The sequence below is a fragment of the Chiloscyllium plagiosum genome, unplaced genomic scaffold (genome assembly GCF_037043375.1).
Source record: "Chiloscyllium plagiosum isolate Xiang-an unplaced genomic scaffold, Cpla_swu_hap1 HiC_scaffold_3, whole genome shotgun sequence".
In the NCBI taxonomy this organism is placed as follows: Eukaryota; Metazoa; Chordata; class Chondrichthyes; order Orectolobiformes; family Hemiscylliidae; genus Chiloscyllium; species Chiloscyllium plagiosum.
This window is the reverse complement of record NW_028270141.1, coordinates 100,349,006-100,374,830: the sequence shown is the minus strand read 5'-3', so window position 1 is coordinate 100,374,830 and position 25,825 is coordinate 100,349,006. Positions and strand designations below refer to the sequence as shown.

Genomic DNA, 25,825 nt, shown 5'->3' with positions numbered 1-25,825 from the left:
ATCTATGGTCAGGCTCAGGGTTATAATGGTGTGCATAGATTGATCACTGACATTGAAATAAAGCAGACAAGCTCTACTAGACAGCCAGTCTTTCCCCACTTTTAAGTCAAATAAATAAAAGTGACACCCCACCCTAGCCTCAGACAATTTCAGCTGAATGCAGATCACTATTTCCTTCTCTAAAATAGGCGGGTATTTTGTAATATCAAAATTATTCCCTTTAGAGTTTCCTTCCTTTTTCTATTGGGGGCGTTCTCTTTGTCGGTTGGCTGTCTGACCTAGAAATTCAGTGCTAGGGTCAAATTACAAACACTTATTATATAAAATATTATGTTAAAAAGAACTGTTCACATATTTCTTCCAGCAGCAGCCTAGACAAATATCAAATTAAAGTCTAGTCGCATGTTATAAAATAATGTATCGATGTCTTATGGCAAAAACCTCTGTGAAGAGAAATTACTGGAAGTAAAATTGAATATATCTGGAACCCACAATCCTAGTCAAAAAATGTATTGCCAGTAAATTTGAAGCGCAGTTTCAACATTGCTATACACTGATCATGTAATTGTACATCTAGAATTTAAACCCAACTTAAAATGGTGCTGTACTTCCTGCAATAAATTAGCTACAAAAATGGACTGGAAATGAGCAGTATAGTCACACAGAATTGGTGAATTAGCAACAATGTTTTCCTCCTGTCCAATATCTCAGCATTTAAGAAACACCACGCACTTTTGTTGCTTACAAAAGTGGACAATCTCACACTAATCAACATTGTATCCTGTCTGCCAAGCTCTTGCCCACTCATTCAGCCTGTCTAAATCCCCTTGAAGCCTCTTTGTATCCTTTTCCCAACACACATTCCCAGTTGTATAGTTGCATCATCTGTAAACTTGGAAATATCACATATAGCCTCCAGATCTAAACCATTGATGTACATGCTGAAAAGCTGGACGCATGCATGGATTCTTGCAATATCTGCTCTGGTCACAGCTTGCCAACCTGAGAATCATCCATTTATTCTTACTGGCTGCTGTCTACCTGTTAACCAATGCTCCATCCATGCTATCTTATTACCCCAATCGCATGTGCTTTAATTTTGTTTACTAACCTCCTATGCAAGACATTATCAAAAGCCTTCTGAAAATCTCCATACTCACTGGTTCTCCCATATTGACTTTGCTAATAACTTCTTGAAAAATCTGAGTTTTGTCAAACTTGATTTCCTTTTCATAAATCCATGTTAACTCTATCCAATCAATGATTTTCAAAATATCCAATTATAATGGAATTTATTAATAATGTTCTCTTAACAAAGCCTTAAAATTAATTTGTGCACAATTCTAGCAAAAAGAATGTTCTGTAGGGTTTGGTGTCAAAAAAGTGTAGTTCATGAATAACAACAACATTATGTTTACATGATGCCTTTCATGCCTCACATGGCACTTTGCAGCAACATTATTTAACAAAATTTTAAACTGAGCTATGTAAGGAACAAGAGCTGAAAATGTGTTGCTGAAAAGGCGCAGCAGGTCAGGCAGCATCCAGGGAACAGGAGAATCGACGTTTCGGGCATAAGGCCTTCCTATGTAAGGAACAAGTAGGGTAAATTGAATTGAATTAGCTTTATTGTCACGTACTCAAATAAGTACAGCGAAAAGTTTACTATTATCACTTACGATACTGTCTTCAGCCCAAGTTCTTAAGAAAAAACATTAGAAAAATAAAGAAATAAATAGTCCAGCATTACAGATCATAGGAAAAAATTAGAAAAGCAGAGAAAGAAAATATTCAGAATAATAGTTCTTCCAACCCAGTCCATGCCGGCACCCTGTCTCCTGTCCAAGCCAGATCTTGAATTACCACAAAGCCGGAAGTCTATGCTGAGCTCATGGTGGGCCCAAAGACCATCATGGGTTACTGAGAGACCACCATGTCCTGCTACCGAGACACAGCTACATCAAGCCAGAATGGCTATCTCCCAGCCGAGAGACCGCCAACCGGGCCAGGAGACTGCCACACAGGCCAGGAGACCTTCACGCCAAGCCAAGAGATCACCACATCAGGCCAGCAGACTGCAACGCTGGGCTGAGAGACTGTCACACTGGATGAGGGACTGCCACACCAGGCCAAGACACCATCAAGCCGGGCCTAGAAACCGTCATGTCCGGCCAGAAGACTGTCATACCGGGCCAAGAGAATGCCACGCCAGACAGGGAGACCGTCATGCTGGGCCAAGAGACCATCACGCCAGGCCAAGAGGCTGTCATACTGAGCTGTATACTGCCACACCAGGCTGGGGAATCATCACGTTGGGCGGAGAGACCGTCACGCTGGGCCGAGAGGCCATTATACCAGGCCGTAAGACCACCACGCTAGGCCAGAAGACTGTCATACCGGGCCAGGATACCGCACATCCGGCCAATAGACCATCATGACGGGCCGAGCGACTGCCACGATGGACCAACAGACCATCACCCTGAGCCGAGAGACTAGCACACCAGGCTGGGAGACCGTCACACCAGACCGGGAGACCACCAGGCTAGGCAGGGTGACCACCATGCCAAGCCAGGAAACCTTCACACCAAGCCAAGAGACCATCACACTGGGCTGGGAGACCGCCACGCTGGGCCAAGAGGCCATCATGCTGGGCTGAGAGACCGCCATAATGGGCCAAGAAACCGCCATAATGGGCCGAAAGACCATCACTCCAGGCCAGGAGACCTTCACACTAAGACGAACGACAATCACATCAGGCCAGGAGATCACAACGTCGGGCCAGAGACCATCACACCGGGCCGAGAGACTGTCACACCGGGCTGAGAGACCATCATGCCGGGCCAGGAAACCATCACACTGGGCTGTGAGACCTTCACACCAGGCTGGGAGACTGCCACGCCAGGTAATGACACTGCCACATCAGGTCGGGAGACTACCATACCAGGCGAAAGGGATGCCATGCCATGCTGGGTGACTACCACACCAGGCCAAGGTGATGCCATTCCAGGCTGAGAGGACTCCTCACCGGATCAGCATTGAGTCTGAGTCTGCGCTGAGGCCGGGAGTTCAGGACATCAATGAGAAGAAAGAAAAGAAAAATATAAAATGAGGAAACAAAAGAAACAGGTACAGCAGACAAGCTCCAGCTGAAGCATTCTACTCCACCACCATCTTGGAATTCTAAATGAAAGACTAAAGGCTCAGTCAAAGGTGTGAGTTTTAATAACATTTTAAAGGAGAGATGATGAAATGGGGAGATTTAGAGAGGGATTTCCAGATCTATCATAACTGAAGCCATATTAACTAATGTTGGAATGTTTGACATTGGTGATGTTTTGCAGACCAGAATTAGAAAAGTGCTGATATTTTTCTCAAACCGACTCCATTAGAAAAAGCCCACCCGAGCTGATTATATGTGGACTATAAAGCCCCTGGCTAAGGATGACCTTTGAATCGTGAAGCGGCACACACCTCCATTGTGGTCCAATAAGTTAATAAAGTGACCGCCTTAGAACTGTTATGATTCACTGGGGCATTGCGCCATAAAGCGAGAGCTGCTACTCCCAGAGTCACACCAAATATTAAAGTTTTTTAAGGTCTGCGAAGTATCCAATTTACCCGACTTTCAGACCAAGATTGACAACACAGACTAGGTTTTTGTTCGAAACAAAAATGATTACTTAATATAAATAATTAAACTATAGCTACCAAGTATTTAGATATAAACAATTGGAATGTAACACAATTAACCAAAACTCTAATCCCCTATACACTTTCCATTACACACACACACAACTAGGGAGAGTAGATTCTTTGTGGAGGTAGGTGAAACAGGAAAGTCAATTCAGTAGTCTATGTTTCCCATTTTCAATGTTGAGTTTTTTTTTTAGCTAGGTAAAAACAAGGGTGCCTCCATCCCCAACCCCATTCACCTACTGTACTCTAATGCTACTTTCTCCCCACCCCCACTCCCCTCTCATTTATCTCTCCACTCTACGGGCACCCTGTCTCTATTCCTGATGAAGGGCTTTTGCCCGAAACGTCGACTTTCCTGCCCCTCGGATGCTGCCTGACCTGCTGTGCTTTTCCAGCACCACTCTAATCTAGACTCTGGTTTCCAGTATCTGCAGACCTTGTTTTTACCTAGTTGATTGTAACCCTACTGCGAATCCTCTTGCAAGGATGCCTGCCTTGATGAAGTTTTCCTCCTATCTCTACAAGAATCTCAATGAGTCTCTCTCTCACTGCGACCCCCAGGTCATCTCCTCTGCCCTGCAGCACCGCCCTCATGACCTGTCCTACCTGCCTATCTTCCTTTCCATCTATCCACTCCACCCTCCTCTCTGACCTATCACCTTCATCCCCACCCCCTTTCACCCATTGTACTTTTTGCTACCTTCCCCCACCCTCCTCTCTGACCTATCACCTCCATCCCCTAGTCAGGCCATTGGTGTTTTATTGCCTTTCTTTGGAATCACCCACTGGTTTGTAAGAAGGACAGAGCAATTGGTTTACTTGGAAAATGTCTCTGATTTATTGATTCAAAGTCACAGCTTACAGTAACTGCTGCATGAAAGGTAACTGATGTTGTCCAAGTTTAAATGAAGCTTTTTTTTTAGCTGCAGAGAACAAGCAGAGGACAATGGCACACCCTCTGTGTCTTTCTTTCTTTTTGTTAGTCTGTGTTTCTGTAACTTGTATTCTGGTTCCAATCTGCTCAGTTATTGAGAATTGATCAGCTCCACATGTAAACAACACCTGACCTCTGCACTTTGCAGGAACCGATAGCTCCAAATAAAAACCAAAATAGGTATTGAATTCCTTGCTGTGAAATTATGCAGCCATCCTGGTAAGTTTTTGTTTAAAACAAAAATTATTTATTTCTGGTCATCAGTTTAGTTTAAGACACAAAGTCCATCCATCTCCAAGAAATATACATGTCATAATGCAGATAGTAAAAGTCAGTCTGCACAACTTCCAAAACATAGACCCATTGTCTTGTGGTTTAAAGCTAATCCCTGAAATAGAAACTTCTAACAGTACAATGGTTTTGACAGTGCAAGCAAGCCATATCACAGAATTACAGAATTATTATGGTGCAGAGGGGGCCATTTGTCTGGTTGTATCTGCAGTAACTCTCTGAGCATTTTGACTTAGAATGGATACTTCTCAGCTTAGCTGGCTTCCCTCTTATCTTTTTGAATGTAAGATTCCAGGCCTGGTTATCCACTGTGGAGTTCTCTTTCCTTTACAAAGGGCTAAACAAATATTATCAAAATCTTGAGTTCATTATCTTCCTTCTCCAGTTTAACAGGGCACCCTTTCACAGCTGTCCCATTTACTTCAGCAAGACTTACATGCAACCTCACTATCTTCCCTGCACAGAAGGAAGCATTGTGATCAGTTAGGGTCATCATAGTCTTCTCGTTAAGGAGACAATTTTATTTTTTTCTTGAGATATTCTTAAGACCTATGTTTTGATTTTCAGAGGTGCCTTCTTGGTTTCCCAAGACCCCTTTGTAATTCTCACTGATTCACCTCTTCCACAGTCATGTAGTAACAACACTTTCTGTATTTATGTTGATGTGTAGGATATTTGGGCTCATACATGTGCAGAATTAGAAGAATTTCTCAAATTCCTTAATAATTATCAACTTAAAGCTCCAACACACAAGGAAAGCATTATACAGTCATAGAGTTATACAGCACAACTCATCCATACCAACCAAGCTTCCCAAACTAAACTAGTCCTATTTGCCTGTGCTTGGTCTATATTCTTCTAAACCTTTCCTATTGATGTATCTGTCCAAATGTCATTTAAATGGTGTATTTACCACTTCCTCTGGCAGTTCATTCCACATATGAATCACTCACAATTTTCTTTGACACCACTGTATTTAAACTGGCACATGACAACAGGCATAAGTTAGCTACAAAGATTACTTTTCACAATAACGACTCCTACACAAATACCCATCACCTTAAATATTCCTTCTGCAGAGTGGTGAGTCATAGTAAGTATGTTTGCATTGCTAATGCTCAAATGGGAAGATTTAACTAGGCAGGTACTACCATCTTCAGTGCATCTCACATCTCAGTCTCCACTTTAAACTTAACCATTGACATAGATTTTATTGTAACAGCAAATACATTTTTCTCCATAAAATAGATTCTGAACATATGCAGCTTTAAGCTTGAGATCTCGCATTAATTTGCAAATAATTCATTTTTTCCTGGCTTCTAATCAACTGAATATATCTTTGTCGACAGATTTAAAATTATTCTTTCTCGTTTGTAGCCTCTCTCTCTCCCCTTGTCTTCCCTCTCCCATACACCCTATAGGTTACCAACCTCCCTGTCTATTGAAGCTTCCCCCCTTTATCCCACAGTGCTCTTGCAGTTTCCCCTCTTCATGTTCTCCTAGCCTCCCCATCCAGTTTTTTTGCAGATCCTTTAATTCTCTAGTAGCCTATCCCTATCCAAACGCCTGCAGTCTCCCCCACCTCTCTTTATCTGCAGTCCTCCTCATGCTCATACCCCTTCTCAGGCTCTTTCTGCTCCATGTACCTCATTCCTGGCAACTCTTCATAAACTGCAAAAGGCTTCTTTAAACAATTTCCTCAACCCACCGCAACTTTCAACCTCCATTCCGCTGGCTCACACCCTTTCATTTCTATCTCTTACTTAACATGCTCCCTGTTCCTCCTATCACAGGCTCTTTCCTGGTGTAGAGGTCGTTCTGCTATAATGATTGTTTCATTAATGTGAATTCACTGTAACACAATTGATGAACTGGGGACACTGTTTCGAAAGCACGAACTTTTAAAACATGTATTGGCTGCAATGCAATTATTATGTCGCCAACACTTTAAGCGCTATTTCTAAACACAGGGTTGCTCAAGAACACAACCATTACATTATAGAAGAACTACCTGAACTGCACATGAGAAAATTAACCTGTGATTCATCTCTCCAGATTTATCCATTCTACTCACAGGGACAACCTGTCTCTGATTAGTCACCCCATAATTGAATTTTATTGAACATTTGACAACAATTGGTGGTGATTGTGTCTTACCTCCACATATTTTGAGCACTGCTCTCCTTTAGTGCTGCAATTCATTCAGACCACTGTTGAAAATGTCCACAGTATTAATTGTTCAAATAAAATGCAGTGGATGCTGGAAATCTGAAATAAAAAGAGAAAATGCAAAAGAAACTCAGCAGTTCTGATTAAGAGTCACATCAAGACACATAATGTTATCCCAATTTCTCTCTCCACAGATTTGCCAACCTCACTGCTTTGCTCCAGCATTTTCTGTTTTTATTACAATATTAACCAATTTACTGTGCACAGATATATCAAACAGATTACAGACACATTGCCCGAGAGTACTAAGACCTATGTTTTTTCTCCCACTGGACACAACAACATCATGGCGATTTCACTACATTGCTAGATTTTCCAAAGTTTGGCGTCATTGATGGTGCCCATGTGGCCATCCACGCCCCTTGGAATGATGCCATCCTCTACATCTCCAGGAAATCTGTACAGCGCAGTTTAAGAGTTATTATATTTTATCTAATGTTATTTCCTCAGGTTTGACATTGAAATTCCCTGAGGTGAGTATAGTTGTCATTCCACCGGTGCTTGCAACAGATGATGGAAATGACTCAGGGTGCTCTGAGGTGCTGGTTCATTTCTTGGCTTACAAAAATAGGATAATTAAATATCTTTCAATGCTAGTCACAAGAATTCCCTTCCAATAATATTGACATAGCATATAGTGGAGTTGTACATGAGTACATACCAGTGTCCAATAATCTATGAATAAGCAAAGAAGACATAACAGAAGAAATACAGAACTAACCACTGCTTTTCAGGTTCCCAGCTTCACCCTTCTTCAGTCGTCCCATGTGTACAACACCAGTTGTACTCAATGGCTCAAATAGGTTCAAGACGTCAATGCTATCATGCCCTCCTGCCATGGAGTCATTCTAGCTCCAAGCACAGACCCAGTCCTCAGATATTGCTGGTTTTAAGTGATACTTGAATATTAATCCTGCATCCCATTGTGTGTGTCAGTGAATAAAGGTGCTTCCTGCAGCTGCATCTGTCAGAAAGTCCTGCGAATCTTCAACAGTCTTTATGACATCACTGTGTCAAGGGATCGTTTTGTGTCTTGCTGCTTTAATTTGAATCCTCTGCATATCAAAGCAATCCTTCACTTCAATGTGGGGAGATGATGGCATATTGGGAATGCGACTGAACAAGTAATCCAGAAGCCTGATTTAATGGCCTGGGGACATGGGGTCAAATGCCACTATGGCAAATGGTGAATGTTTGAATTCAATAAAAGTCTGGAATAAAAAGCCAAACCTAATGGTGACCATGTAATGTCTGTCAATTGTTGTAAACACCTATCTGGTTCATTAACGCCCTTTGGGGAAGGAGATCTGCCATCCTCATCTGGTCTAGCCTACATGTGACTCCAACATGGATGATTCTCAACCATTAGGGAAGGACAATAAATGCTGGTCCAGTCAGTGAAACCCACATCCCACACAAAAATTTTAAAAAGCTTATTGTTATTTTCACTTAGTTACGTTTCCTGCTCAGTCCACATTAAACATAGTTTCATGACTGATGTAGTCTTTTAGATACTTATAATAATATTTATGCACATTCAGCTGTTCTCATTTTTTTTTCAATGGGAAAGACAAAAGCTTGCCAAACTTATGGAAAACATATTTATACAATTTTTAAACATAAACAAAATTTCTGCAGAAGGTGAGTGACCCTTTCAAAACAGGTATTGACTGATTTCATTGTTCTATAACCTGAGGTCTTTTACATCCACCTCAGAGAGAAAGTGTAATTTTGGATTGACAGCACATTAAACAACAGGACCACCAAGTACACTGTACTGAAGGAAGTCTGGATTATGTGCTTAAATCCCGAGAGTGAAAATTGAACCCACAAACTTATGACTCAGACAAGAACTGAGCCAAGGCTGACACCTTGGAAACTTAAGTTATACCGATTGGCAAAGGTTAAATGGTACATTTCTGGTTACTGATCTGTTACTCTATAATATCTTGCTATAGAGAGCAAGAGAGAAGAACATCTTCAAAATGTCCTTGTTCATAGTAAGAGCTTAAGAAAACACATAATTATTTTCTGTGTACTGTATACTAAGAGAGTGTACTATGAGAAAATGTGAAGTTGTTCAGTTTCGACAAGAGAGAAAAAGAACAGTATTATTTAAATAGAGAAAAACTTCAGTAAGCTGCAACACAATTAAAGCTAGCACAGATGTAGGAGGCAATCACGAAGGCATATGGAATATTGGCCCTTATTTCAAGGGAATTGGAGTTTCTTTTTAAATTGTGGGATGCGGGCTTCACAGCATTTATTGCCCACCCCTTGTTGTCCAGGGTACAGTTAGAATCGATCACATTGCTGTGAGTCTGGAGTCACATGGAGATCAGACAAGGTAACAATGGTCCTTCCATATAGGGCATTAATGAACCAAATGGTCCTTTCCTGAGAATGATTTCATGGCCACCATTATACTCTTAACTCCAGTTTTTTCAACTGAATTCAAAGTCCACCATCTGCCATGGTGGGATTTGAGCCCAGGTTTCTAGAACACTCCCCGGGTTTCTGATTAATAGTCTAGTGATAATAACCAGGCCATCATCTTCACTTATGCAAGTAAGGAAGCCTTACTGATTGTATAAGGTGCTGGTTAGAACACTTGTGATCACTGTGAGCAGTTTTCCAATTTAAGGAAATGTATGATTTCATGGGAAATAATTCAGAAAAGGTTCACTAGGATGATCCCTGGTATGGAGGGATTGTCTAATGAGCAAAGACTAAAGTTTGTGACTTTGCTCGCTGGAGTTTAGAAGAATGAGAGGTGATCTAATTGCAACATTAGGATTCTTAAGTGGTTTACAAGAATGGGGACAAGGAGTTCCTGTTGGACCTAGCAGTAAGACCTGATGAACACATTTTTATTTAAGTTCCTGAATAGCAACTGGCCAAATTGACAACCTTGTTGGCAAGCAAGATTGAGGGGACACCAAAGGCAGGGGGCCAGATTCAGGCCCCTCGTGGTATTATGTCCTTGACAATATGGAGCTGGGAGAGGCAGGTATCAGGACTTGAGAGGACATCAGTGCTCACATGTGAAGTGAATGGTGGCCATCCAAAGGCTTCCATGGCAGGGCACTCACATATGAATACTCACGGGTATTCATAAAAGGCAGCAGGGCATGTGCATTGTGCTGGAGACCCATTCCTGTGGTCAATTCTTTAAAAACACATCTCCCATTTTGAGTGCTGATCTTCACCTATGGAAAATGGAAAGTTCATAATGAGGCCATTAACTCTAACATCTTCACTGATCAACAGAATAGACTTTGTGAGCTACTGTAGGCTTATGACTTGCAAAGCATACATGGCTGATTCTGCATCCCTTTCTGAAACTTTGCATCTTCCTTCTCTATTGCAAGATAATCTTCTCCCCTTTTAACAGTTCTTAATTCTACCAATGCTAATTCCTCCAATGTTGAAACTTTATTGCTGGAACAGCACAGCAGGTCAGGCAGCATCCAGGGAACAGGAGATTCGACGTTTCGGGCACAGGCCCTTCTTCAGGAATGAGCAGAGAGTCAATGCAAATTGTATCCATAAAAAGTTTCCTCTGTTTCACCTTGTATGTCCCATTCAGCCTTCTATTTGCCTTGCTAAATTGCATCAAAACTGCTGTTGTTATTTCTTCTTTTATCAGAAGTCTAGGTCCATTTATATGCTCTTCATTTTGCTTCCCTCCTCCGTCTGCTGAAAGCAAAAATAGAATCTTAAGCTGGATTCAGAAGCAAGGAGAGTGGGGTAACCTAATTGAATGGGAGGCCAAAAATTAGCCTCACAATGGTGAGATGAAAATACGGCATTAAATTCTCCGAAGTTTGACAGTGTGTTGAGCTTCCCTTCTCTATGGAATATGATCGGAAGCCTTTTTGGATGCATTTGAATATCATGCATATTCATTAAAAGGCAATCTCACTAGAATTCCCCTTCTAAATTAAGTTCTCCGTGGTCAGGCAATCTCTGCCTTCAGATTCATGACTGCATATAACGTGGAGCAAGGGAGGTAGTGTGTGTGTTCAAGTTGGACTGAAGGAAAACAAGTTGCTTTTGGGGAGTGATGTTCAACAACAGGTGATGACTGAGATCAGAGAAAGGAGCAAGAAATTCCAATCTGATCTGAATCTGGCAATAATTGGAAAGTGCTGCATAAATAAAGTGAGTTTCTTTCTTTCTTGCAGCATAGACAGTGTTAACACAGACCAATGTACAGAGTTCGGGAGTTAGTTAGTTAATTGGGTGAGTGTAGCTTCTCCAGCCCTAATTCAATTGGCTACAAAAGCAGAGCTCTTTGGTAAAACCAAAGACAAATGAGTACAGCAGTGGAAAATGGTGCAAAGCCTTGAGATTAGTAAGTGGGGTGTTTGGTGCAGGTGCTGTAGGTGCTAGGACTCATTACCAAAGGAAGTATGTCAATGTGTGGGAGGTGGTTCAGAGGACATTTACTAGATTTGACCTGGATTGATCGGGTTGTCTTCTGAGAATAAGTTAAACAGGCTGACCATGTTTCCACTGAGGTGTTCATGAGTTGGTGGTGACTTATTTAAAGTGTATAAAATTCTGAATAATCCTGACATAGTGGAAATGTGATGAAAGATTAAAGGGTTCTACTTTGAAATTTGGAGTTTGTCTTTTCAGGACAGAGATAACAAGAAATATTTTCTGTTAGGGGCTTGTAAAACTTTGAAACTCTCTGTCTCATTAGGCAATGAAAATGAGGTTGTTGAATATTTTTAAGGCAAAGGTATACAGACTCTTGTTAGGCTTGAGAACCAAAACATATAGAGGGACTTGGGAATGCGAAATCCAAAGCCAACAGATCAGCCATTGTATTATTGAATGGTGAAGGAGGCTTGTTTCTAAAGCGTTTTAAACATTAATCCTTTTTGAGATTGTACAGAATCTCTGAACATAATGTCATTATTTTGTCAATATGAAAGTGTTGTAACATTATTAATTTAAGTTAAAACAATTAGTGAGTTGAAATGCTGCATTTCAACACTAAAAGTTAAGAAATAATTCAGGGTAATTGTCATTCAGGGCAATTGTAATTATCAATAATATATAATGAGGGTTGGCTGAGAGCCATAATATCAATTCTTCTGGTGAAGCACCTGATAGATAGGAGCATTAACCCAGTGGAAAGTTATCAATTAATGATTTCGTTAAAGCACTTTTCTCGCATTCAGTTTTCAATGTAGTATTCACTGCATTAAAATAGCACACAGTGCATGAATGGATATTTCAGTGTTATATTCTAGCATGGGCGGAAAGGAAATGAGGGATGAGAGAGTGGGCAGAGGCATATATCCCATTCAAACTTACTTTTCAAATGTTCCTTCAGGCAGACTATGGTTCCATGAGCTATTTATTTTGAAAAGTTAGCCAAACTCAATGAAAATAGCAGAGTAGTAGGCCATGCCTACATCCGTAATGTATCTGGCCAGGTCAGGTGTGTAGAATGTGGATGTGTGCCCTGAAACAACCCAAACCTTTAAAAGGCACATCTGAAAATCAGAAACCCCAGGAATGGAGATGGGAATCCTGGAATTGGGACCTAGCTGTCATTTGTGATTCATTTCATTCATTGTGTATAAATAGCCATTATTTACTAAGTATGGTTTCACAATTCAGAAAAATCACCACATAGGAACAGACTTTAATATTTTCTCCAATAAACTGATTTCCTTTAGAGGACAAAGAGATACACAACCTCACAAGTACAATTGAACGGAGACATCCTACAGCTCCTAAATGTAATTTCTGATATGAATTAATCAATACCCCAACCTATCTTCATTATTTATCTTTCCTGTGAACTTCAAACCATATTTAACTATACCTTCCGCAAATTGGTTTGGAAATGATTAATGCTACAACTATAATGACACCCGGAGTTTTGAATTATCATTCAGTTCTGAGATATTGGTGCATCCTTGAACGAGTCTGAAAATCTCACGAATTCATGTAGATCTCAGTCCTGTAAATGTGGCACAGGTCTGATGTTATTTTAACTGCCTACTGGGTGGAGCAGACAGGCAATGCAGCCTGATGCTACAACAGACGAGGATCAGGAATAACCCCACTAGGCACCATAGTGTGCAACTACAATTCCCTTCTCCCACTCCTAGATATGTCAGTGGAGAGGGAGTTTGATGAGTTTGTATTTAATCGTAAATATCACTTGAGATAGTTTGAATATTTTTATATAACATGACAAGTAGAAAACAAAAATGAGGAAATTGGCAGTGGTTAAACATGGGCCTTCACCCCAACCCTCAGGATATTTTTTTCTCTTTTACAGAAGTCAAACATACAACAACAAGAGAAATTCCACTTGGTGATTCAATTGGCACAACACCTACTAGTGCGATTGCCAGGAAAATATCCAGGAGTTAAGTCAGGTATGGTAACAGTTGTGCATTAATGTGCATAAGTTATGACAGTATGTTAAATCATTGCTGTAGTGGTTCAAGTCAATTGTAGCGAGGGAAGGAAAGCAAGATGAGGGAAATGGGAAGATATAGAGATGAGAAACAAATTTGGGAGAATTAAGGAATGAAATAAACAGAGAGAAAAGGAGTTAAATAGAGCAACAGAGTGAGAGATAGGACAGGAGGGATAGGAGACTGAGTTACTTTCATTCACATTTTGTCCACAAATAACATCCTGAAAGACAAGAATGTTTTACATTAAAATGTGCACAAGTGAGTTTGTATGCGCATGTTAATTTGAGAGATTCCTTTTGTTTAATGAATAGATAATGGCAATAATCTGTTACGAATATACATGAATATATTAAATAGGGCCTGAAGTAGACCATTCATCATCTCAAGGCTGCTCTGCTACTTTATAAGATCATAGCAGATCTGTTAGATTCCCAACCACCTGGATAAGCCTTCACTCCCCTGTCTATTTACCTCTGCCTTAAAAATATTTAATGACCCAGTCTACACTATCTTCTGAGGCAGTGAGCTCCAAAGTTGCACAGCCCTCCAGGAGAAACATATTCTCCTCATCTCTGATGACCCCAATTTTAAAACAGTGCTTCTTAGTTCTGGACTGATCCATAAGAACCTTGCCAACACCTTGCAGGATACTTCAGTCTGGAGTAATTAAATACATATTTTGGCTACAACAGCAGGTCAGAAACTAAGAATTTTGCAGTGAGAAACTTACTCCCTGTCTCCCTAAAACCTGTTCAAGCACGTGATGGAATGTTCCCCATTTGCCTGGATGACTACATCTCTAACAAAACTCAAGGAGCTTGGAGATAGTGAAGACTGCAGCTGCTGGACATCAGAGTCAAGAGTGTGGTGCTGGAAAAGCACAGCAGGTCAGGCAGCATCCTGATGAAGGGCTTATGACCGAAATGTCGATTCTCCTGCTCCTCGGATGCTGCCTGCTTCCTGTGCTTTTCCAGCACCACACTCTCGACTCAAAGAGCTTGACACCATCCAGGATAAAACAGCCTGTTTGACTGGCACAATTTTGACAAACATTCACTTGCTCCAATACTGATGCTCAGTGGCAGCAGTGCGTACCGTTTACAATAAATTTGCCAAAGCCCTGTAGACACCACCTTGTAAAACCATTACCATCTACAAGTACAACAGCAGCAGATACAGAGGAACACCACCACCTTCAAATTCCCCTCCAAGCCACTCATCATCTCGACTTGGAAATATATTGCCGTCCATTCAGTGTCACTCAGTAAAAATCCTGAAACCCTCTCCCTAATGGCATTCTGGGTATACCTACAATTGTAGATATTCAAGAAGACAGCTCACCACCACCTTTTCAAGAGCAACTGGGGATGCAGAGTAAATGCTGGCCCAGCCAGCAATATCTACATCCCAGAAATGATGCAAAATAACAGTCATTCCTCTAAATTCCAGTGGAAACAATCCTACTCTATCCAGTCTAACCTCACAAAGCAGCCCATTCATTCCAGGTGTCAATCTCGTAAACCATCTCTGCACCACCTCTAATACATGCATAACATTATTTAAATAAGGAGTCCAAAACTGCTCATCCTTTTTGTCATTAAAATGTCAAAATACCTATATCCATTCCACAACAACAACAACAGTGTCTCTCTCTGCTTTTTTCTCATTCTTCCTGGCAAAATGAACAACTTCACAGTTTCTCACATTATACTCCATCTGCCAAATTTTTGCCCACTCACTTAATATGTCTATGTCCATCTGCAATCACCGTATGTCTTCTTCACAGCATGTTCCTGACTGATCTTCATGTCTTCTTTGAATTTAGCTTCCAATATTTTTGTCTCCGATACCTAAGCCATTAATATTAATTGTAAGATGTTACGGCCCCAACACAGGGCCCTACAGAATTCCACTCATCGCATCCTGCCAATCAGACAAAGACCCACTTACACTTAAAATATGTTTTGTGCCAAATGGCCAATCATCTATCCATGGTAAAATAAAACCAAGAACTTTGGATGCTGGAAATCTGAAACATAAACTGAAATTGTTGGTGAAACTCAACAGATCGGGCAGCATTTCTGGGGAAAAAAAACACTTCTGATGAAGGACTTGACTGGAAGTTTTAACTCTGCGTTCTCCCCACAGATGCTGTCTGACCTGCTGAGCTTTGCTAGCAATTTCTGTTTTATTCTTCTATCCATTCCAATACGTTCCCCCCACACACGAGCTTTTACTTTCTACATTAACCTTCAATGTGGCACCTTATTAAATGGTTTCTGCAAATCCAAATATGATACATCCACCTGCTCTCCTTTATCCACAGCATGTGCTACTCCTTCAAATGACCATAGAACCATAGATATAGGAGCAGAATTAGGCCTTTCAATCCATTGAGTCTGCTCTGCCATTCCATCAGAGCTGATATATTTCTCAAACCTATTGTCTTTCCTTTTCCCCACAGCCCTCAATCCCTCACCAATCAAGAACCTATCTATTTCTTTTTTAACTATACTCATTGACTTGGCCTCAACAGCCCGCTGTGGCAATATTTTCCACAACTTAACCACCCTCTGGCTGAAGAAATTCCTCCTCAGCTCAGTTGTAAAGACTTGTCCCTTCACTCTAAGGCTGTGTCATTGGGTTCTCTTTCTCCTACATCTTCTCTACTCCACACTATCCAGGCCTCTCAGTCTTCTGTAAGTTTCAGTGAGATCCTTCTAAATTCCATCTAGTATAGACCCAGAGTTCTCAATGCTCCTCATATGATAAGTTCTACTTTCCCAGGATCATTTTTCGAAACCTCCTCTGGACCCCTCCAAATCCTTCCTTAGTTATTGTGTTCAAAACTGCTCACAATATTCTAAATGCATTCTTAACAGTGAATTGTACAGCCTCAGCAATACATCTCTGTTTTTGTATTCAAGCCCTCTGGAAATGAAGGCCAACATTACATTTGCCTTCCTAACTGCCAACTGAACCTGCATGTTAACATTAAGAGAATGTTGAACTAGGACTCCCAAGTCCCTTTGTGCTTCAGATTTCTGTAGTCTTTCCCCACTTAGAAAATATTCCATCCCTCTATTCTTCCTACCAATTCTACTCATACTTTCCCAAATTGTATTCCATCTGCCACTTCTTTGCCAACTTTCGGTCCAAATCCTTCTGTAGCCTCCCTGTTTCCTCAACACTATCTGTCTCTCCATCTATTTTTGTGTCATCTGCAAATTTAGCAGCAATGTTCCTCAGCTCTTTCATCCCAATCTTTAACCAATAAGTTGGTTAAACAAGATTTCACTTTGGTGAAACAATGCTGATCTTCCTGATTACCTGGAGTTTTTCTGAATGCACAGCTATACTCAATTCTCATATCTTCCCTACAATAGTTATCAAGCTAACTGACCTAGTTTCCTGGTTTGATCTTCCTCCTTTCTTGAATTGAGGTGTTACATTTGTTACTTTCTAGTACAGTGAACCTTTTCTTGAATATAATTTGAAAATTAACACTTTTTTAAACCTCTCTTAAAACCCTAGGATGAAGGTAATCTAGATCCAGACACTTGTCAGCTCCAACATTTGGATTGGTACCATTTTCCTGATGATTATAAATTCTCCAATGAGAATCTCTAGCTATTACTAGAGATTGTTTTATGTCCTCTATTGTTAAGACAGTAGCAAAATATTTGTTCATTTCATCTACCATTTCTTTATTATCAACTATTAACTCCCAAACACATTCTCTAAAGGATCAACGCTCACTTTATTTGCTCCTTTCCTAGTTAAATACCTTTAGAAACTCTTGATATCCATTTTTGCCTTCTAGTTAGCTTACCCTCAGGCTCAAACGTCCCCCTCATAATTAATCTTATTGTCACTTTCTGCCGTTCTTTATATTCTAAACAATGAGCTGACGCACCACTTATAATTAAGCAACTCTATGTTTTATACTGACAATTCATGGTTTCCTTAACTTTTTAAACTAATCACTAATTGTAGGATTCCCTCTAGAAATGGTTTTTATATTAGGGATATGCTTATTCTGAGTATTCTGAAACATCCCCCTAAAGGTCTGTTACTCTCTCTCTCTCTCTCTATTGATTCATCGCAAACCTAGAATGTCAATATAATAGTTTTACCTATGTAAATTGGCTTAGTCTCAGCATTTTATTTGTTTCTATTTAAAGATTTTTCAGCAAATGTTGTCAAATGATAACTACTTGGCAAGAGGCAGCAATTGGACTATAATACGCAACTGAATAATGAAATTTGAAAATTATCAATACATTAACAACATAAAAATTCCTTTTGAATAAATTACAGCAAAACAGTCTGTTCTAATTTTCACTATGTAATAAATCAATTTGTGCCTTATTGACATTCCTTTTTGTACAATAAATATTATCCTGACTCTGAAAGTAATTGTACTGAGGTTTAACATTAAAAATGAACTGCTAACATTGAAATTTATATTAGCATTAGCTTTACATAGCCAGTTTAGCTCATCCTGTCCAGTTCACAGCCTCTAGGGAAATTCTAAAAGCAGCCTCCAACAAACAGGTTTTTTTTAACCTTTGATGTCTGATGTTAAAGTTGAAACAGAGCAGTGAGAATAGGCATGTTACGATATAAGCTGTACAGTACTGATATATTGGATTATGTTGAGGGTCACAGTGAAAGAGAATCTCTATTCAGTCACTGGACATGAGCCCAAATATAAGAAGTCTATTGCAGCACCAGTACTAGTACTAATGTAACTACAGGTATTACCCAAACAGCTTCTTGTTGAGTAAACACAATTATTGTCAATTAATAAAAGTCTCCCACTCATAAACTATTCAGTCAAGGATGGATTACTTTAAATTCTAATCAGATATCAAAAGATAGAGTGATAGAATAGTTTTGAATCGATATTAAAAAAAACTAAATGCTTTCTCTTCTTCATCATGTCGATGCCATTTCCTTCCTCAGCCTGCATATAATCACCTGCATATACTTTCCTTCATCTTGTTGACTGATTGAAATAAATGGAGACCTAAAGCAAATTCCAATGCTAGCTTTCAGCCTGTTGGCCTAGCAGACAACTGGCAAAGCTCATCACATGCTGACAAGCTCAAGTAATGATCACTGTTACTCAAATCACTAACTACAGGGTAGTAACGCAAAGATGTTAATGGCTTTAATAATAGTTATCTATCATTGCACATAAATGATTGATATTAAACTATGTACCCCTATGACAATGTATATAATTTTCTGAAAAAATGTTACAAATAAAAGTTTATAAGGGCAAAAATACATAGAGAGAAATATGAATAACAGATGTATTCCTTGAATTGTGTTGAAATAGAAATGGGTAAAATTGAAAGACATATAAGGGTTTAATTCAAGAGGGTATGCAACATGTTCTCAGAGCAGCAATCAACAATGAAAATAGATTTTTTTACTGATGTCAGCAGAACAGCACAAAACATATCAGAAGAAATTGATATTAAACTAGTCAGACCTCATTATAAATATTGTAACCAGTTCTGGGCATGAAAACACAGAAGAGACAGAGTTGGTGACCTGCAGTGACAGCTTAAACATACATTTTAACTCTCCACCAGGCAGGATGACAATTGACATGGAGTGGATAAACTACTTTTTCTCAAACTGTCAATGTTTATATAAGTCGGAATCTCATTAAAATCCATTATACATATGTTTCCAAATTTAATATTAAACTGAGCAAAGTATGTACCTGGTCTTAAAAAAGGAAAGGCCAAGTGAGATGCCACGTGGACACATTGCTACCACTGGGCATTGGTGTTGGATAGAGTGAATGTACAAGGTAGTGGATGGAATGCTAATCAAATTGTCTTGGATGGTGTCATCCTTCTAGAATGTAATTAGAGCTGAATTCATTCTGGCAAGTGGAGAGAATTCCACAATATTTGTGACTTATGCACCGTAGATGGTGGACAGGCTTTGGGGAGTCTCAACCTCAGACTTTCTTTTGTAGTGTTACGTGTCTGGTGCATTTCAGTTTCTAGTTAATGTGAGACTCAGACATAATAATGCCATCGAATGTCAAAGGGCAATGATGAGGGTCTCTCATATTAGAACTGGACATCATCACATAGCTACATGGTACAAATGTTGCTCACCACTTATCAGTCCAAGTCAGGGTACTGTCAGACCTTGTTGCAAATGGACATGGACTGCTTCAGAATTTGAGGAGTTGTAATTGGTGCTGAACATTATACAATCATCAGCAAACCTCTGACCTTATAGAGTCATAGAGTCATAGAGATTTACAACATGGAAACAGACCTTTCGGTCCAACCTGTCAATGCCGACCAGATATCCCAATCCAATCTAGTCCCACCTGCCAGCACTCGGCCCATATTCCTCCAAACACTTCCTATTTATATACCCATCCAAATGCCTTTTAAATGTTGCAATCGTACCAGCCTCCAACACTTCATCTGTCAGCTCATTCCATACACGTTCAACCCTCTGCGTGAAAAAGTTGCCCCTTAAGTCTCTTTTACATCTTTCCACTCTCACTCTAAACCTATGCCCTCTAGTTCTACACTCCATCACCCCAGGGAAAAGACTTAGTCTATTTACCCTATCCATGCCCCTCATAATTTTGTAAACCTCTATAAGGTCACTCCTCAGCCTCCGACGCTCCAGGGAAAACAGCCCCAGCCTGTTCAGCCTCTCCCTATAGCTCAAATCCTCCAACCCTGGCAACATCCTTGTAAATCTTTACTGAACCCTTTCAAGTTTCACAACATCTTTCCGATAGAAAGGAGACCAAATTGCATGCAGTGGCCTAACCACTGTACATCCGCAATATGACCTCCCAACTCCTGTACTCAATACTCTGACCAATAAAGGAAAGCATACCAAATGCCTTCTTCACTATCCCATCTACCTGAGACTCCACTTTCAAAGAGCTATGAACCTGCACTCCAAGGTCTCTTTGTTCAGTAGCACTCCCTAGGACCTTACCATTAAGTGTATGGAAGCTTGCCTGAGGTTGAGGAGTAACTATTGATGAGGACACTAAATGTTATTCAATTAATGAAACTTGTATAGAAATTTGTCATCATCTAGTGTATATGTTAATATGAATTATTAAGATATTGGAAGAGTCCCAATGCATCATTTCATCTTCATTTTGTTATGGCCCAGACCAAACATCCTCAAAATATTCAGAAGATAGTCCAGGCCCTAACATTTTCTTATTTTAAAGGTAAATGTAAGGTGTTGCATTCCAGATGCAATTTGATTGGTCAAACTACCAGATTTAAAGCAAAACACAACTTATTCATTACCTATACTTAAAACACAATTAAAGAAAGAAGGAATTTGAATAACTTAACTCTACTGGAAAACTAAACAGAATAATAGGTATAGCAACTATAACTAATGAACTGTTCCAATACAGTAACATCCCACAAATAAACCTTTGGCAAAAGGCAAATTCAGAAAACATGTAACACCTGTAGCAGGCGGAAAATTCCCAGGTTGTGGCTGTAACCAAGAGAGGGAAAAAATCTTCCACCTTTTCAAAACCCCAACAGCAACTGTTGAAAGCTAAAGATCCCGGTTTTGTGGGAGTTTGACCACACCCATTCAGGCTGTTTCTATTGTTCCAACCTTTATTTAAAAAAACCAAGGCCTCACAAGCTGTTTACTCTAGTGGTTCTAGTAGACTGCTTCACACCTCTGCCTTAAAATCTTTATTTGAAAAGAAAAGGATAAAATAACCTCTTAAGGCCATAATATTGACACAATTTCAATTCTCCCTGTTTGTTGTCTCTGCCTAGAAACAAGCCCTGGTAATTTTCAAACCCATGGGAGATTTATGTTAACCATAACATGCTGAATGAACCACAGCTTAATATGTCACCTGAGAGGTAGCACATCTAATATTGGGGAGAGGGTTCACGTGGGGTGAGATTTGAAAAGTTAAAGAGGAAGGAAAAGGCAATAAGGAAGAATAACAATATGGGTAATAATAACCAGAGTGTGACAGGAAGGGCCAAAAAGCATTTAAATCAAAGAAAATGAGTGCACCACCTTATAATCCTCTTGCTGGTGATCTCATCGTAGCAGTTCCCAGCCCACCTTGTTCACGTCTGCCCAGGGATCTCACTGTCGTCGCTAATGAAGGTGTGACTGTAGCACCTGCAGCAGCTACCACTCCAGGTCACATGGCCTGTAGAAGGCTTCCAGTCTTGAACTGACCACAGGTCTGAACATTTGGGATCCTGGTCATTAAGTTCCAAAGCTCCTAAATGCAACACACTTGCTTTTATGTTCAATTCCTCTCTTATTAAATGACAGTGTCTCATTAGCCTTCCTGCAGCTGCATATTAACACCTTGAGACTCCTGGACTTGGACATCTTAATGCTTCTCCACCTCTGGATTCTGCAGCTGTTCTCTTTTTAAGTAATGTTTTGTGTTTTCTTCTTCTTATCAAGGTGAACAACTTCAAATTTTCCCACATTATACTCCATCAGCAAGATTGTGGCCCACTCAGTTAACCAATTTTTATTCACCTGCAACTTCCTTACATCTTCTGCATAACATACTTCCTTACTTTTCTTCATGACACCTGCAAATTTAGTTAACATCCCTTCACTCCCCTCATCAAAGTCTTTGATTTAAATTGTAAAAGTTGAGGCCCCAGCACAACTTCTGTGGATCTTAACTCCCCCATTACATGCTGTGAAGAAAGCATGTACATGCCTTAGTGGAGTATGATGATAATTCATTCGATTGAATACTAGGATGAAAGGTCTGTTTTGAGAATAAAAATTGAGTAGAATGGGACCGTATTCATGAAAGTTTTGAAGATGGGATGTGTATTTTTAAAGAAAAACAGTGAATGTTCAAGTATGCAAGAAATCTAGGTAAAAGGAATCCATCAAAAAAATGGAATAATGTCAAAATTCAACAAAAGCTCAATAACAGTGGAGCAGGCTCCATGACTTACTCTTGCTTCTAATGCTTATCTTCCACAGACAACAAATCCAGTGACGTTATATAGAGATGTTCTTGGCTTTTCACTTGCACATTTTAAAATGTAATGCCATATTGATCACTGCAGCGATAGAAAATGCCATATTGTTTGCAGTGGATAGATTTAAAGGGCATGAATTAACTTCATGATGTTCTCCCTTCTGAGGTGGCGATGGAAAGGAACCGTCTTCAAAATATCAAGGTAGATCATTATTCATCTCGAAATCAAGGGATGGAGTAAGAATGTGTGCTTAAATAATACCTTAATAATCAGTGCTCTTTCATCAAATACAGATGCAAAATTGGAATCATCAAAGATGTTCCAATCCCGTTAAATTTGTTTGCCGTGTGTAGGAAACCAGTTGGAAGTGAGTCACCAGGAGTGAAGTGAAATAGAATAATAAATTATAAAAATAAGACATGCAATGCAATGAAAGATCAAGTTTATACAACAGTAAAAGTAATAAAAGTTAACAAAAAGAAACAGATGAAATGAGGTAGTAAGACAAAAAGTTAAACTGAAAAGTGTAATAAGTCTTTTAAAGGTAACTCCAACGTGACAAGATCATTTAAGTCATCAGTTGACTGCTCCCTACGGATGGATAAAGCGGGAATGGAGGCTCTGTCAGATAAGAGGATTTGATACAGAAGCAAATACTAACATGTCATAGTTGAAGGTGTAATGAGGCACATGCTTCAGGGTAGAAAGGTCTTGAAAAGGAAAGTAAAATATTTTCTTCAGAGAATTTGGCATGCTGTGAATCAGGCACAGGTTTCCATGCCTAATTTTACAACCTGTGCTGTTGATTAGCCAGGCTTGCAAAATCATTCCTTGACAATTTTATTCATACAACAGCTGTGATGCCTTGACAAATGTGATAGCAATTTTCCACAGAACTGTATTGTGCTAGGAATTAATTGCTTGCAACACTGTATGATTAAATTTCACACTGGTACAAGCAGTCTACACAGGGAAACAAAATAAACAACTTAACTGCAAAGAAAGGAGAAAAGACAAAATTTCAGTTTCCCCTATCAAACTTAACAAAATGTATATTAAAAACACTGTCCTATGTTACAATTGTGTATAGAAAATGCAGGAATGGATATTTAGTGAAGAATCTACAATTATTTGGTTTTGTTTAAAGTTGCATCCAGATTATTATGGGTCTCTTGGCCTTAAGGTAAGGAATCTACATTCTACAACTTTTTAAAAGGGCAGTTTATTGTAAAATTATTCTGCAAAGCCTTGCTGACTGTTCTTTAGATGAGATATTAATTTGCCAAACACTGAAGTGGAATCAATTGGAAATGTGAGGAACAACTCACAACAAATATGATGAGAATGATCATATGTGAACAATTAAGATATGTTCATCCCCATTCTCTTCCAGACTCCAAGCTCTGATCTGAGTTTGGGTCCCAGGTGGTTTCCTTGGTTGGCACCATAAATTACTGACCCAACAGTAAATCCTATGTCTGGAGTACTGACATTCTGCATGGATCCTGCTCATTCCTCATTAATGGCTTTCCAAGAAGCAGAGTAAGATTTCAATTCTCACAGGCTGAGTCAGAAACTGAAATCTGCAGTCATGACCCAGCATAGCCGGGATGCAGTCACATTTACAGCCATTCTGACAGATTTCTACTGCTTTTATTTTTGTCATCCCACGTTATTTTCCACAGGAGGTGATGGAGGATGCTGATGAAGAATGACTGCACTACTGGAGCTGAGTGAAATGCGGGGGAAATTCATGGTGCAGGCATTTCAATTTCAGTGAGGCACAAAATTCAAGAAAGTGAGGTTTGAAGGTTTGCAATTTGACGGCGAGGTGTACTGTATATTTTTAATGTGAATGGTCTTTCATTCATCCGTTCTTTGTATCATTGTGTGATTACAATGCAAATTAAGCTACTAATATCTTTATTTAAACCCTGAAATCCACAATATGAGCTTTTTGCACTGCTATGTATCATCAATGCGCATACTTGGGAAGAGAGAGAGTAGGTGTGGAGATCACAAACCTCTGACTGCATAAACTAAAGTCATTAGGCTTTTGTTACACACCAGTATTAAAGAAATTGGATCAGAGCAGGTAAATTAATTTCTGATGCACGTCAACCATAACCTAATTAAAAGGTGGGACAGTCTGAATGAGCTGAATGGCCTATTCCTGTTCCAAATTTGCTAAGTTATCTTTTTACAGACACTGTTTTTCCAGGACCTTCAGATTATATTTCAAAAGTTCAACATTACCAGTTTTGTTTTCTTTCTACCAAAGTGAGTGGTTATTATGCATTATAAACAGGATGCACAAATAACAATTGACTTGACACTGTTTACAGAAAGGGAGGGACAGACATAAACTGAAATAACTCCACAGAGGCCAGTATCCTGTCACCAAGTCACACTTTATTTACACATGGAGAGTCCTTGACACTGGTCCAGCTACCTCAGAGCCAGCCCTCAGAGTCAGCAAAATGTCTGCCATTCCTGTTTATATCTGTCAGCCAAGACTCCCTGATCAGACCAGATTAACAACTCCAATCAGGGAACCTTTACCCTCTGAGGTCCACCTGGCTGACCTCGTTACAATCATTACATCCACCCCCTTTCTGAGTCCCAGGACATCGGCCAGCTTTTTATTTTTCAGATCCTCTTGGGTGTTTTAGCTCCTCCAACTCTGCCTCAGATACAGGTGGTGTGCAATGCACAGTAACTCACCTCTTGTGCCTAGATTGTCTCAGAAGGGATTCATTCTCTTCTTCAGGTGGCACAGGCATCAAGGCAGTGACATCCACCGTGTCCATCTTAGATTCTGAAGTTTCTCCAAAGCTTGACAGAAGGGAAGAACCTATGGGTTCTGGAAAGACTGCTGAGGAGTTGGGCACATGTTGCTCCTGCACCATGAGCGAGTTTGCAGCTTTCAGATAGTCCACGTGCTTGTTCAGGGCTTTGCACCTACCTGAACTTTATACATCATTGGACCTGACCTCGTGTTGACTTTGCCTCTTAGCCGTGCAGGGCCATTCCCATGATTCTGACAACAAATATCATCCCCTGAGGTAAACTGTGTCTCTCGCTTGGCAGAATCATTGTGTTGAGCATTAGCATTGTTGATGCTGTTTCAACCTGACACCTCCCCCCTCCCACCCCCCACCCCCACTCAGGTCCAGGAGACATGGATAGACCAGGGACAG

The 25,825-nt window shown here is 39.9% G+C and overlaps 1 long non-coding RNA gene across 1 annotated transcript in view; it reads left to right on the top strand.

The window, feature by feature from the left end:
* LOC148150630 (uncharacterized) overlaps positions 1 to 22,697 on the top strand; it is a 39,688-nt gene extending 16,991 nt beyond the window's left edge. The window contains exons 2-3 of the long non-coding RNA XR_015751891.1: positions 13,461 to 13,560; positions 22,627 to 22,697. This is a non-coding gene — a long non-coding RNA (uncharacterized LOC148150630). The remainder of the gene's footprint in view (positions 1 to 13,460; positions 13,561 to 22,626) is intronic.
* Positions 22,698 to 25,825: the final 3,128 nt, after the last annotated feature.